This window comes from Ornithodoros turicata, chromosome 8 (assembly GCF_037126465.1).
Source record: "Ornithodoros turicata isolate Travis chromosome 8, ASM3712646v1, whole genome shotgun sequence".
NCBI classification, from domain to species: domain Eukaryota; kingdom Metazoa; phylum Arthropoda; class Arachnida; order Ixodida; family Argasidae; genus Ornithodoros; species Ornithodoros turicata.
Window position 1 is genome coordinate 8,321,067 of NC_088208.1, and position 14,135 is coordinate 8,335,201.

Here is a 14,135-nt window from a genome sequence, read left to right on the forward strand (position 1 = left end):
CAATTGGCCTAAATGAATCGATGTTGTGTGGTGATTTGCCCGGCTTTAAGATGGGGATTACCATCGCACACTTCCATTCTGTCGGGATGGAACCGGCTACCCAGGACGCGTTGAAAATACTCAGAAGAGACTGGCGCGCGCAAAGCGGTAGATTTCTGAGCGCCTTGTAAGACACACGGTCCGCGCCTGGCGAGGTATGCAGGGGTGCATTCACCAGCGCAGATTCAAGTTCAGCAAGGGAGAATGGAATGTCTAGGAGAGGTTCGCTCGACGACTCCAGAACTACGGGGATGTCCTTGGACGAGTCTAGTGAGTTGGTGGGGGTTGAGGCGAGGCGGTCGCAGTACTCCTCCGCCATTTCGAGTTCCTGACGCTGGGAGGCAAGCGAAAGCGATCGAAATGGCTGGCGCTGAGAGACGGGCACATGGAGCCCTTTCAGCACCGACCACAGCCGAGACAGCGGCGTGCGCGGCGACAGTGAAGTCGCAAAGTTCCGCCAGTGGGTACGTGCCAGTTTGACCAGGTGCCTATGGACAGCTTCCTGTACACGTCGCGCCTCAGACGTGTGTTCGGGCAGACTAGTGCGACGGGCGCGTCGTTCCGCGCGGCGGCGGAGCGCGCGTAGCCTCTCGTACTCCGCATCGACGGCAGTGAACTTTTCCGGTATCCGCGCAACGCTGGTGGAGGACTGCGTAGCACGAACGACTGCTTGACAGAAGTCCCTTTCATTCATCGGCATGGAGTCTGCAAAGTCTGTCTCCAGAGCAGATCTGTAGGACGCCCAGTCAGTACGCTTGACGCACCGTGCGGAGCGCCGCTCCGTTCTAGAGTGCTGAATGTTGACCAGGACAGGCAGGTGATCGCTGCCCCTCGTGTCAGCATCGACTTGCCACCTGGAGATCCGCGCAATGGAGGCAGAGGCCACAGTCAGGTCCAAGCAGGACGAAAGAAGAGTCGACTGCACAAACGTTGGGGAGCCGTCGTTTAGGATATGAAAGTCGCGTTCTTCAAACAGGGCAGCCAAGCGACCGCCACGTGTGTCTGTGCGCATAGTTCCCCAGACGACATTGTGCGCGTTGAGATCACCACAGAGCAGGTAAGGAGGGGGAACGCTATCTAGTAGCGCCGCGATCTCGCGCACATTGTAAGCAACAGCCGGCGGCACGTACAGTGAGACGGCGGTGAACACAACCTCACCCAAGCGAACGGTGCAGCAGGCGTACTCGCCAACTCCTGTGCAAGGAACAGCTCTCTGTACTGCCGGTATGTCGGACCGGACGACGAGTGCGGCACGGCTTGTCCTGTCTGGGGAGCGCGAGGTGAGTGTAATATAGTTCGACAGGCGGAAATGTCCATTGATGCCACACTCCGAGATACACATTAAAGGAAACTTGTGCCGCCATGCGAACTGGCGAAAATCAGACGTTTTAGAACGAAGGCTTCTTGCGTTCCACTGGAAGACTGTGGTCGTTCGGTGCTGCAGGGGAGGGGAGCGCGTTGCTCTTCTGTACATGCAGGGTGCGAGCGTGCGGTCAATGGAGAGGCCAACGGCTTAGGCTACTTAGAACCTTGAGCCGAAGACAAAGATGGCTGAGATGGCCCGTTGTAGTTGCGGGATCGATTGTGCCTCGCCAATGGCCGCAATTTCGGGGCAGGCTGCGACAATGGCTTTCAGCGCCGCACAGAGCAACTGGATTACCACTGCAGCTGCGTCGACGCCACGTGTCCGGTCCACAGGTGGTCGACGGGTACGGGCTGATGCAGCGGGAACGATTGGGCCAGCAGCGCTTGCGTCGGGTGTCACGTCCGACACGGGGACGGCCTGGGTCGGTAAAGGGGGAAGGGGGAAGTCAGAATCACCCCACGACACTGGCTGGTCCATCTTTGGGGCAGGTGTAGGGGGAGACGAGCTTCAGCGACCTTCGCAAACCGCTTGTGCCTACTTCTCCTCTTGCGCTCGTTCTTGCGGACCCTCTCTTTTGCCTCTTTGTAGCTGCTGTTCGAGCGCGAACGCACTCCTGCGATGCGCATTTGCTCTCTGAATCTGGGACAGTCCTTCGACGTAGCCAGGTGTTTACCCCTGCAGTAAATGCAGGTGGGGTCGCTGAGCCTACATGGGACTTGCCACAGTTCGGGCAGGCCATCTCCCGGGTGCAGCATGCGATGACGTGCCCATGCCTGAGGCATTTCTCACACTGAGGTACGCGCGGAAGGTAGCCTCGGACCGACATGGTCAGGAGAGCTTACGTGCAACGGGGGTTTCGGACCGAGGAAGGTCAACCTAACAGCCCCAGCATCTTTCCGTATCCTCCTCGCCGCGAGGAGCGGGGGGTCGGACACAATGGCTTCTGTGATTTGCTGATCCGACAGAGACGTGTCAATTCTAAGGGTGACACCATAGCTGGAGTTCGACGGACGAGGCTCGTAGGCACGGACTGGAACTTTGCAGACCGTGTCGAGTCGCAGGAGAGACGCTTTCGCAAATGCGATAGCCACGTCGACTACAATAATATTCTTTGCGTAGCTTGGTCGGATTTCCTTTATCCTGCCTAGAAGTTCAGACGTCAGGAACTGAGAAAGCTTCAAGTGGTTAATCTTAGCGAGGTTCGAAGATCGGTCCAGGGGCACGAGGAGCACAGTGCAGTTCTCCAGGGGCTCACTCGAGCACCGCCGCGCAGGTTGACCTTTCGGGCCCGCTTGACGACGTCCAGGAAAGGCCGTTCATCGTCGGATGACGTTAGCGTTGAGCGGCTCGTTGACCTTTTACAAGAGATGACGGTGCCACGGCTCGCAGACGAGTCCGTTTCGCAGCCACTAGCCATTTCCGTTGAGGGCCCGCTGAGGAGGTCGTCTGCCCCCTCCATGGCCAGGAGCGCACTGGTGGGCCTCCCAGCAAGGTGATGCGAGGCGTCTGTGGGCCCCAGACAAGAGGTTTCCCCAGGAAGACGAGAGATAAGAAAAATAAGGGGTAATGCTGAGAATCAACTAAGGACGGCGGAGCAGAAGAATTGAGCGTGCGCGCACAACAGAACTTCGTCGTAGTTGGTAGGAATCGTTCGCTGGACCACTGTTTATCATTACATACGATGAGCTTCTCAATGTATAAAAATAACCAGAATCCAAGAGGTCGGTGGGACCTCCCTGCCTCATGTGACGTGAAATTGGCAATCACAGATTATGGCGGCCTCCATGGCGCTCCCGGCATGCTCTTAAGCAACGCATCGGAGTTCCAGGTCTGCAGACGCCGCAGTTCTGCATTCGCCGGAGTTTCGAAGTAGTGACTCACACTATTGTGTGGTCAGACTGAAAAAGGGACAGCAATGCAGATAAATGGAGTTCTATATAACCGCGATTTACGCAAAAAATTGTATACCTTTTTCTCTCAGCAAAAATTAAAATAAATAAAAATTAAATGCAAATGCTTTACGATACCATTATTATTAGACACTAAGACATCCGAAATTTTCATTATCATTATTATTTCTTAATAACTTCGTAAAATATACGCACTAGGAAGCCGTCTCCGGGCCACCTGTATATTTCTTCCATCTTCTCGGAACTAATTACCCTTTACGATCCAGTTCCTGTTACAAACATCCAGTAAAGAAAAGGTTTCCCGACGATGTGAGACACGAGCTTAATTGCAATGAGATTGATGATCTAGGCGACCTTCTCTGAAGCCTTTGTGAGTAATGTTAAACTTAGCTCATCTTCCCCGACAAGAGCCACGTCCTATTTATTCCCAGGCCGTAGTACGTCTGAAACGGTAGTCAAGGAGGAGAGATCATGAAGATGTCTATAGTCGTAGTTGTAGCCCTCATTGTCATGGGCTCCGGTATCGATTTGTCAATGTGAGTAGCCAGTGCTTTCTCTATAGAGTCCCTATAATACCATATTAAAGGAGTCGATGTTGTGTCGAATGATTGAGGAAGTATTCAAACTTTGAATTTGAAGAATGACTGAGCAGAAATTTAAGCTAATAGCGAGTAATATAGGCATCTGTTCAATTTTGTGAATGAGCGGTGCTAGTTTAGGCCTTTCGAGAAATTCTCTCAGCTCATACCTCTAACGATGACACTACAAGTGTAACATTGTGCATTACACGTTTGCACCACTTCGCTAATGATGCATTTACACTTGTGCGCCTTTCGTACGAAGTATAGGGACTATCTTGTTGCGGACATGATTTGCCAAAGCTTACATGCTAACTTAAACATTCAATGCTATTATGAGTGTAGATCAAAGGGGCCGTAAACAGGCATACAAGGTGCGCGTATCTCTGCGTTATATCATTGCCACTTAGGCAGTGAAAGCAAGCTAATTGTAATTACAAGCGCTCAAAATGAAAATTAAGTTGAATACGGATGGAATATTCACTGCACTCTTTCGCTTTTCAGCTCGGCCTTGCGATCTAACTTGATGTCACTTTGACGTGGCGCTTTCCCCCACCAAGAGCGACACCGTCGCTTACGGGCGACGCGTTGGGAGCGCAGGGAATACCAAATTCTCTTCGATAGCGTTACGTTGCGTCACATACCACGTGCTCTCGCTCCCGAACTACACGTTCGCGCTACCGACATAGCTCGGAATAGGGCCCCTGTATCGGTCATCTTGCCTATGCCTCACTTTGAAATCGCCAACTCTCCTCGCCTCCTTTTTTTTTTTTTTTTTGCTATAGTCGTGACGATACCCACTTTACTGCGACCGACAATGGCAAGCTACTTCGACCCCATCCCATTGGTTGGATGGCCAGTGTTGCCTGAATTGCCACTGGGGGCCTGCCCTGGCCTTCGCCATGGATCGCTCTCAATCGGCGCCCCACGTCATCCACGTCGCTGTTCGCATACTGGCCTTCTACAAAGCAAATCACAGTGTATGATTCATGCGAAATGTGAAGTAACTCAAGCATAGTGGGGCCAATCATGTGGAACGCACGAGGCAGTCTAGCAAATGCAACTGAAGTTATAGAAAAAAAGCGCGCTCACCTGACCGTTTAAGCTTCGGTCAAAGCCTCGTGGCATCCGTTCATATGGAATTCATTGCAAAAAGTTTAACATCAAGGAAAGAGTCTCGCCAGCGGCATCCGACCCCCTCCAACCAAGGCTCAAGCCATTCTGGACTTCGCACGCCCAGATTCCGTCCGCCAAGTCCTTGGGTTCCTCGCGCTCATTAACTTCTACAGGCGTTCCATCCCACCTTGCGCCACAGTCCTTCGTCCGCTTGAAGAGATGCTGAAGCTCTTGCAGCAGCCTTCTACGGTTCTTGACTGGTTCCCCGAGCGCCAGCTATCTTTCGATCAAGCGAAATCCAGTCTCGGAAACGCAAGACTCCTGGCTCATCCTGCTCATGACGCCCCCACCACTCTCATGGTTGACGCCTCCAACCAGGCTGTCGGGGCGGCACTGCAACAGCACATCTCCGGTCATTGGCGCCCCATCTCATTCTTTTCCAAGGAGCTTTCTGGAGCCCAAGCGAAGTACAGCACTTTTGGGCTCGCGTTGCTGGCTGCATACTTGTCCGTTTCCTCACTTCCGCCACTTTTTGGAGGTCCGGAACTTTATGCTACTCAAGGATCATAAGACGCTTGCGGCCGCCTTTCAAAGACCAATTTCACGCTACTTGCCAAGCGAAATCCGTCATCTCGCGTTCATCTACGAATTCTGCACCGATGTTCGTCACATCAAAGGCACAGAGAACGTTCCTACGGACGTTCAGACATTCTCAGCAGAGTAGCTTCCATACCATCCTCGTCCGGTTTCACCATCGACCGACTGGCGCAGGTCCAGCAGACCGAGGACGAGCTTCAAAGCCTCAGACTCGCTCCGTCACGGCTTGTCCTGGAAGACCTGCACCTACCAGACTCTGCCTTGCTAGTCACTTGCGACATTTCTTCCGGCTCGCCACGACCTTTTGTTCCTACAAGTCTGCGTCGTGCGCTCTTCGAGAGACTTCATAACATCACTCACTCAGGCGCCAGGCGTACAGTCAGGCTCATCTCCGCGCGTTACGTCTGGCCCGGCATCAACAAGGATATTTGGCATTGGTCACAGGCTTGTCTCGCTTGTCAGCGATGCAAAGTTCACCACCATACCATCACACCCCTATCCCGTTTCCTTCCTTCCGACGCCCGCTTTGACAAACTCCAGACTGACATTGTTGGTCCTCTGCCGCACTCCGAAGAGAAGCGTGACATCCAAACTTGTGTAGACCGATTCAAGCGCTGGCATGAGGCTGTTCCGCTTGCCGACATGACAGCTCAAACCGTTGTATCGGCCTGCCTCAGCGTATAGGTCAGCCGTTTCGGAGTCCCCTCGGAGGTCATCACCGACAGAAGGACGCCAATTTGAATCTGCCTTGTTTCACGCCCTGACAAAAACCATCGGTTGCACACGCCTCCGGACAACTTCTTACCACCCGGCCACGAACTGCCTGGTTGAGAGTCTCCACCGCACCCTGAAAGCATGTGTCATGGGAACATCTCAGGTGGGTTTCCACTCTACCCGTCGTGCTTCTCTCGGAATTCGCACAGCTGTGCACTCCTCACTGAATTGCCCAACGGCTGAGCTAGTGTACGGAACCACGCTTCGTCTGCACTCCGAGTTCTACGTTTCCCAGGAGTCGGCGGACCCCCAAGGCTCTTCCGCCTACCTCGCACGGTTACAACAGCCCACCTTCCTCCACCTTCACCCTTCACCGACACGAACGCGCCACAGCCATTCTCCTTTCGTCAGCCCTGAGATCTCGACCTCGTCCCACGTCTTCCTCCGAACTGATGCTGTTCGCAAGTCTCTGCAACCGTACTCAGTACTCAGGTCCTCAGCTTTCGTCTCTTGCACCGCGAAGACCTCCGTGATCAAGATTAACTGTTCGAAATGACAGAATGAAGCCAGCCCCTCTCCTCATCTCCCTAACGTCTCGCCTGCTCCCTCCTTGGCTTTTCTGGACTCAGCGCCGCGGCCCCCACCGCGCCCTCCAGTTAAGACCGTTACTTGGAGACCTATAGCAGGGGGACTGTGTAGCAGCATCGACACGATCACGAACAGAGCTTAGCTCGCTCACTGTGCGTGAGCAACAAATCATTCTTAGTCTGGCTCTTCTGTCTTTCGATAGTTCTCCGCTCCGCCACATTACCTTAAGCCTGCAATGCTAGTAAGAGTGTACCGCACTTACACTTACGCGCTCTTCATGGCCCATGCTTTAAGATGTCTCCTTTCAAAATGGCAGCCAGAAATGTTACGCTGAAAAGGTGCTGCTTATACACGAAAATCAAGTGAAGTTGATCGCTCTGATAACGAGACTCACATTAACCACAATACACATACAGCAAGTTCATTCCCATGCAAAATCTGGAGTAGGACCACTTCAAAGTCGTTTATTGGAGAAAATGGCTCGGGTCAAGTGGGCATGCGCAGACCAACCTCCTTTTCAAACCTCCTTCCCCTTCTCTCCTCGGGTTTTTCGTCTCTTCTCTCGTCCCCCCTACCCCGAAGCCTCATCCGTGTGTCTTCGGCGCTTGCTGTAGAGCAACGATCATGCTGTCCCAAAGCAGACAATCAAAAAGCGATGGTGTATGACAAAGCAAGTTTATTTATCCCTGGGAACTGCCTCGAAAAAGCTATACAGTACATATCATTTTACGTCTTGTAACAGACTTCACTGGAGCTTTAGGTGCTTTGACAAAGAAGTGCAGTTCAGAAGCCAATCGCAGTTCGCAAACCCAGAACGTAGAGGTATACAGTTTTCGAAAACAGGCTGACCCATGCGTGTCGTCGTGGCCGATGACTGCGGAAGCACTAAAACAAAGCAAAAAAATCCATTGATGATCCGTAACTCTGCACGAAAATCACTGTTATGATAGGCAGTCGATGTTGATTTCGTACTGAAAACACCAAAGCGTACGTGTCCCAAATGTTCTTAGATCACAGTGAATGAACGGTTGCGACGTGCACGAGGGGCAACTAGCATAACCCCATATTATTTGACTGGCGGCGTATCCGAAACGCACAAGTCACGGCAATGAACTGTACTATATTAAACGCCGCTAACGTACCAAGTGAATCATAAATGTTGTACGTAATACACTTAACGTGATAAACCAGCATTACTTCCTTCGGTCACAAAAAGTAATCAAACTTGGCTTACTGTTCACCTGCGGGACGTGGGAAAGAGTGCAGACTTCCTCTCTGACGATTTCTGCGTCCTTTGGAGGTGCACGGATTCCCTGTCATGTTCGTCTTCCCGCTGTTGTGATGATCAGGTGGATGTGCCATTCCGCTCTCAATTTGGCAGTTCGTCACAATCTAAATCTCAAGCATTCAAAACCCTCAGACTACACGCTGGCGTCAGCGTGCACAACGGTTGTAGTCCGAGAGAACACGCGTGGCAGGACAGACGCGATGTCTCCTCCGTCGTTTTTCTTTCATCTCCGTTCGACCGACCGTTTGGATACTCGCGCCTCAATCAAATGACTCTCGCCCAATCAGCGCGAAAGAAACTGACGACAGTTCTTGGAGACCAATGAGCATCCAAATATTTACACATATGCACCCAATCAGAGGTCCCCAGATCAGGCGCGACGGCGGCGACAGTAGTTTGGAGGCGGTGCGTTTCGCCTTAGAGCCGGCGGCTGGCGACGCGTCCAAGTTTCAACTGCCGCTCTCGCCCTCTCCTCTCCTTCTCGGCTCTCGCCGTTTGAAGTTTGAATTTATAGCCGCCGTGGCGTCTTCACGTTGCATCAGCCTCTGCAATTCACCATTCAGGGAACAAAATGGTACCTGTGAGGCTCAAGCTGGAACTTCAGGAACCATCCGAGACCAGAGTAGTAGCACTGATATCAACAAAGTGGAACCAGCCACCCCACTTGGGAATCCAACTGGAACCAGTCCAGATTCAACTGAAACTATTCTGACACCAGTCCAGATTTTCGCATGGGTCACCTGTTTGGAACGTATTTTTACATGGCGCTGCATTCAAGGTTCGGGAAGACACAGGTATTGTGAAGCAGAACGGTCGAATGATCAAAAAGCGCTTGAATCATGGCTTGTGAGAATAGAAAAAACACGAGTAATCGTATAATGCTTATCCCATACTCACCACCACAACAACTTTATTTTGAAATGGAAAGTGGTGAGGTTCATCGGCAGAGGCGATAGTCTACCCCATTGCTGGTGGGGAGGTGGGGAATAAAATAATGAGCTCCTTCACAATAACGATCGAAGGCTGATGGTGTCCAGAAATGTCAAAAGAGCTTTGAGCGCAGGTCGTTGCTGGGCTGGATTGAGCCAGGGACCAAGCAATTTCGATAGGGAGAAGGGGCGAGAGTTCAGCTGACTAAGTGACTCGACGAGTGCGGCTCGGGAAGGTTAATAGTGGGGACAATGAAGAAGAATGTGCTCCAGATTCCCAAGAGCTCCACAGTGGCAGCAGGTGGGAGAGTCAACTTGTCTCAAGCGGTAACGCGACTGAGCTGTAAAGGCCACATCGAGTCGCATTCGGTGGATTAATGCAGCATCTTGACGAGAGGTGTTTCGTGGCATGCGGAAAGCGAGCGTTGGATCAACTCTGCTTAACATAGACGGGTGAGAATGTCAGTTGTCGATTGGCGGGAAGCCAGGGATGTCACGAGTCGTCACAGAATGGAACGGCGGTCTCCCCTCAGCAGAACAATACTGATCCATTTCCGATACGAGAGTGCTGCTTCGGCGGCGCTGTCGGCCTGCTCGCACAGTCACCACGACTGCACGTATACCATTGGATTTTCATCTCTCAGCTTTTGGACAACATAGTATTAGAATGGAGTAGAATAGAAATAGAAAAAATAATACAGACGTAGGTCACACTGGCGCGACCAACATAGCAGTAGTCATGTAGTTCTTAATAACTTGTCGACGTTTTAAGCCTGTCGACAATGGATCCTATTCTTCGAAAATCCCAATGAAGAACAAATATTTACTGACATTTTACTGTTTTTGCCTTTAGTCCCAGTCAGGTACTCGAGCATTGGGAAGTGCTAGGAAGAAAGTACTTCTTGTACAGTATAAAGCATGGAAAATGAAATGTACTGCAAGTAAAGTACGTGTACTCAGAAATATACTGGATCTTGTACTTGGGTTCTTGGTACTTGAGTACACCCCATCACTGCTTGTCCTCCGTCTCAGTTCAAATGCAATGATAACAGCGTTCGTACAGCATACACGCGTGCTGAAACATATGCTGCAGACGCCTCTTTTAATTGTCTAAGCAGGCGTACAAAAAGTAGAGAACACCTGTGATTGATTGACTGATTGATGGATGGAATGATTTAAAGGAAAATAAAATGGAGATTTTGGCATTGCCAGTGTCAGGCCAGCAATTCCACATCAGTTGCACCAGATACATTTAATAGATAGATAAACTTCTGCAACGATGCTGATGACGACTACTGGAACCTGTTAGGCAAAAAAGTACTTTTAGTACGGTACAAAGTATGGGAATATGAAATGCACTGCAGGTAAAATACATGTACTCAGAAATGTACTGGAACTTGTACTTGGGTTCTTGGTGCTTCAAGTACACCCCAGATGATTTTGGCTTTACCAGTGTCAGGCCAGCAATTCTACATCACATGCACCAGATACATTGAATAGATAAATAAGCTCCTGGGGTGATGCTGATGATGACCACGTGTGAGACGCGTAAAGAATGTATTCTCACCTTTCGCTGTTTCTTTTCCTTCTCAAAACAAACAGTGGATGCTCATGCAACGATACTGGGTGCACGTACCACGAAGTAAGTTACTTTTCATGCACTTTTCCTCGAAGCCACATAAGCCGACGTGTGATCGTATCAATTATAATGGTGGCTGTAAGCGGGCACAGTATGTCAGCAAGGATAATAGTTGCCCTACAAAGGATAACAGTAGGGTTTCGAAAGTATGGACGGATGCAGTCGAGGGCTTTGATGCAGCTCGAGCTGCCTTTGAGCAACTGGAGCGTCGCTTTCTGTGGCGTGGCCACTGTACAATGACGACAATGAATGTACATGATGAAGTTCGAGTAATAACAGTATAATTGCGCGGCTGCTAACAAAGCGAGCCATTCATTTTGTAGCGCGGCATATGCGAAACTAATTAAGCTATTAATACGTGTAATCATTAGAGCGTCCGCAATGTGTAAAGTCGCGAATGAAAAAAAAAAGAGATAGAATACGCTTTATGATTGTATTTATCGAGTCATAAACATGCAGTCACTGCAGGTAAGCTTGTCCGGAATTTGCCCGAATTGTACAGCATTCCAGCCTTCATTTAACTGGCACGATTATCTTAGTCTGTTTGATTGGCATTAAGTAATTAACGACTCGTGGATTTACGTCGCCATACAAGCGTGAGATGCCGTTAGCATGAAGTTTATTTCCAAATTATTCGCATGACAGTCAGTGCCAAAATAGGTTATCAAAAAAATGCTCCCATTTATTTTCCTGGACGCTGTGAGCCACGATTAAAAATATTTCTATTATAAGAGCAGCTCATTATTTTTTCAATTGAATAGCATGACAGCACTACAAATCAAGTACCACCCCAAATCAAGCCACTTGGGCGCAACAAAACCGTGGGTTACGTTGTATCTTATCCAAAAGCGGTTTCCTTCGCGTTTCAATTCCGAACCATGCAACGTATGTGTCCCGGTCCTTTTAGGTAAGGATACCATTCTTTGCGCGACGGAAAATTTTTGGAGCAGCCTCAGTTGGCTAACTTTGTCATCTGTTTAATTTCCTCTAAGTAATGTCCGGATGATCGTGTTTAACACTTTTATGCGTCCTTCGACAGGCTGTAGTCGGGAATGTGTGGTGCTCTGGAGCCAGCTGTTATATACAGAAACAAGGGCTCCGGTCCTGCTGCAAAAGAACCCCTGGATAACGTGGACAAAGCTCCTCACGAAACTTCTTCAGCAGAAGAGGCACCAGTGTTTCTAGGATCGTCCACGGCTCCATACGCAATATAATGGAAAGACAAAATGTTTACGCAGTTAAATATGCATATCGCAAGACAATAAAGGTATTAAAGACGAACTATTGTATCCAATTCTGTCAGCGATTGATTTGGTTGGGTTTTTGATACGGTCCCACGCTATTGTTCCTTCTGCTAGGACACACAATAGACAACGTTCTTGCTCTTCCGAGTTCTGCTTGTCTACTACGGACGAACAAACGTCAGGAATTCCAATAATTCGAATAATATTGATATATCATGCACTCAGCAATATCTGAGGCACGTGCGTAAATGTGAGGCAGTTCGAATGTGACGTGTATCGAAGAGAGTAATTTTATCTTCGATGCGATCCTTGTACCGACCACGGAACCCTAAATTCGGATTTCAAATCGAATCGATGTGTCTTCCAAAACGAATTTTCTCGACTAAATCCTAATCGTCACGCGTAACGCGAAAAACGGGACATGGGAGGGCTTAAAAGAAAGTGAGCACTACTTGGTATGCAGATCCACATCATGTATAACCGAGACGTTTAGGAAAACGTAGAAGGTTTACGAAAACGTTTCCAAGAACATGATATGCCAATTGCATGATTTGTTTCGAGCAGGTGACACCAAGTAGCCCATATCGACTGATACAGCGATAAGGAGTTGGAGGGCGCTTACCTTCGCCGGTGTTGTCTTCCTGTAGTCCATGTTTCTTGTGCGCATTCTACCATGTCGTATACTTACCAACTCGCTCAAAGTTGTTTGTTATTACTTATTTGTGTTCGGTGCCCAAGAACAGTTATACAGCGCCATGCATTTGTGCGCCGCAGAATCCCAGATAGTTTCCGCGGGGGCATGAAGGGGAACGTGAGGTACATTGGAGCCGTGGGACACAGTGTTACATTGCCGACATGTGCCTTGTTCGGGAACTATAGAAAAGCGTAACTCTAACTGTGTCCGTCTAACAGCGCGATACACTCACCAGTTCACGCTACAAACGGTGGAGCCGTTGTGAGGTAGGTAGGTCGTGTTAGCGGATTTATTTAAACGAGGAGAAAACATTGTGATGATATTTCATTGTAGTATACAAGAATCCTACGCGTTATGACTCTAGTAGACAACAACGGAATCACTTAGAATTAGAATCAAGAGATGGCATGTTGTTTGCCCGCGCTCAGCCAAGTGGTGATGTGCGAACCTCAATAGCTGTGTGATGGGCAACGGTGTTAAGGCCAACCACCATGGAGCGAATTTTCTGCAACGAAGTTCGCGCGACAGACCGCCATGCGCCTTCCGCCGCCAGTTGTTCGCCCGCACCAGCTCCATGGGACGAAAAACTAACGTACGGCGTCGGAAAGTCTGGCTCTGATGTCAGCGTTGCCAGAGTACAAGGTGAAAGCTTAGTGAAATCCGTTGCTCGGAAAATATGCTTAATGTCACAAATTTTGCAAATAGATCCAACAACTGTCTCAAAAGTTTGCCCAGTAATCTACAGAAAAGCATGATCAATGCTGCGAAAGGAAAACGTGTTTCTTGGCAGATAATGCCTGGCGTTCTAGCGGTGCAGTAGGCGAGACAGCGAGCAGACGACAGCACCCCATAGGAAGAGGAAGACGACGACGACCCACGAAAGCAGACGACCACGTGCAGACGACAAGGCAGCGTAGCTGGCCACTGATCTCTATAGTATAGGCTGGATCGCGCATAGGGTGCTCCACATTCCCCCAGGGCGTCAGTCGTGACGTTGCCCACATCTGTGAGGCCAACAACGGCGAGCCCTTTCACCATCACCCCCCCCACACACACACACACAGCGTGGTTACTGGCCGCCATATTGGTGGGCCCATCGCATCCTGTCGTCAGCGTTTAGTTCAAGCGGGGCTGCCCGTATTTTTTAAAATTGACTTTAAACTAAAGGGCATGTCATGTCAGTTCGTTGCTGTTTTGGAGTACACTTCACACGGACACAGAAAGAGCGATAATTTTTCACAGGTTAGCTCTTTATTTTGGGGGAAAATCTGTTTATTCGTATCGCATGCATCTGACAACTCGGACTTGTTTGCATTGCTACTTCGCTGGTGCCATTACGTACTAAGAAAGTATGTGCAGCTGCTCCTATAAATCTCAAGAACATGTATTTTCTATAAACAATGCGCTTCTGCTTTCAGGTTCCCCACACAGTC

General features: G+C 49.8%; 1 long non-coding RNA gene across 1 annotated transcript; it reads left to right on the plus strand.

The window, feature by feature from the left end:
- The first annotated feature begins 3,721 nt into the window (after window positions 1-3,721).
- LOC135365899 (uncharacterized) lies at window positions 3,722-12,058 on the plus strand. Its single transcript, XR_010413994.1, has 3 exons — window positions 3,722-3,851; window positions 10,728-10,767; window positions 11,804-12,058. It is a non-coding gene; the product is annotated as an uncharacterized LOC135365899 (long non-coding RNA).
- Window positions 12,059-14,135: the final 2,077 nt, after the last annotated feature.